The following is a 1,217-nucleotide window of genomic DNA, read 5'->3' on the forward strand; positions in this document are numbered from 1 at the left end:
AACAGTCTTAACACGGGACACTCTCATGATCAGCTTTTTACGTTATGCACTTTGTTTAAAAAAAAAAGTTAAATACATTTTAAATGTTATTTAATGTCTTTTCCAGTAAAAGCCAAAATAAATAAGTAGAGGATTGTGGTGTGTGCATGTTTGGGGGGGAGAGGGAGGCGAAGGGTTTGAAGAATTCACCTGTGCACAATCTTAGGGGAAAGTAAAGCTATTTCTGTAACTTCCGAGGCTGCAAGGTCATAGAGGGCTTACATGGCCCAGCCCAAGGTGATGGGGTGGGGCTTTCATTACTGCCCTGTCCTGAGCTCTGCCACAGCCTCGCCTCTGCTCTTCTCATGTACCTACATGAGATCAAGAACGCACTCATCTATGGAGGAGACCAGTGACAAATAACTTTACAACAGTCCTGCCATACAGCTGCGCCTTGGATTTCTCAGCAGCACTCTACCCTTCCGTTGTCTGAGCAAACAAACCATGGTTAGAGAAACAAGCACCTCTGCAGGGATGCCTTCAGAAACCATTTCATCTTACACTGACTGTCACCTCTTTACAACTGTATTAAAGCTGCAAGGAAAGAGACAAAAGAAACGCTCACCTAGAAACTCCTGCAGACACACCAAAAGGAAACGGTCCTTGAAGTTTTGAGTACCACGGTTCCTTAAAAAAAATCAACTCCTTTATTTGGCAAACTGGAAAAAAATAGGGCTAGCACAATAATACAAATTGCAATCATGCTAGTTTCATCTTCCCTCTCACCCAGTTAATCCACGGTTAAAAACCACAACCTCGTGCTCATTCCTCCAAATTAGCTCAGCTGCAATGAAAAGTCGGACTTAAACCCGGCGCCAGGAGCAGTCCCATGCCAGATTATCATATTTCCAGTTGTTGCTTCAGCACCTTTCATAACCGAGCTGTCCCCCCGCAGGCTTGCATGCCAAATGCCCCGCTCGCTTTGCAGGGGGCCCCGAGGGAGGAACACCTCTAAGATTTGGTTAAAGGAAGCAACTCAGGCCCCTGAGCAGCACAACTTACCAGCACTGCAGAGAACGCCTGCTCGGCTTTCAGATTCATCCTCATCTGAGCCACTTCCTGCAGACCGCGACCAACCTCCCCAAAGCCTGCCCCTGTGCTAGCACCGAGAGGGGACAGGAGGGGTGCTGGCAGGACAGAGCCCGTTGCTATATGTCTATGCGAAAGCTGGGAGCTGC

This window comes from Apaloderma vittatum, unplaced genomic scaffold (genome assembly GCF_000703405.1).
Source record: "Apaloderma vittatum isolate BGI_N311 unplaced genomic scaffold, ASM70340v1 scaffold26549, whole genome shotgun sequence".
In the NCBI taxonomy this organism is placed as follows: Eukaryota; Metazoa; Chordata; class Aves; order Trogoniformes; family Trogonidae; genus Apaloderma; species Apaloderma vittatum.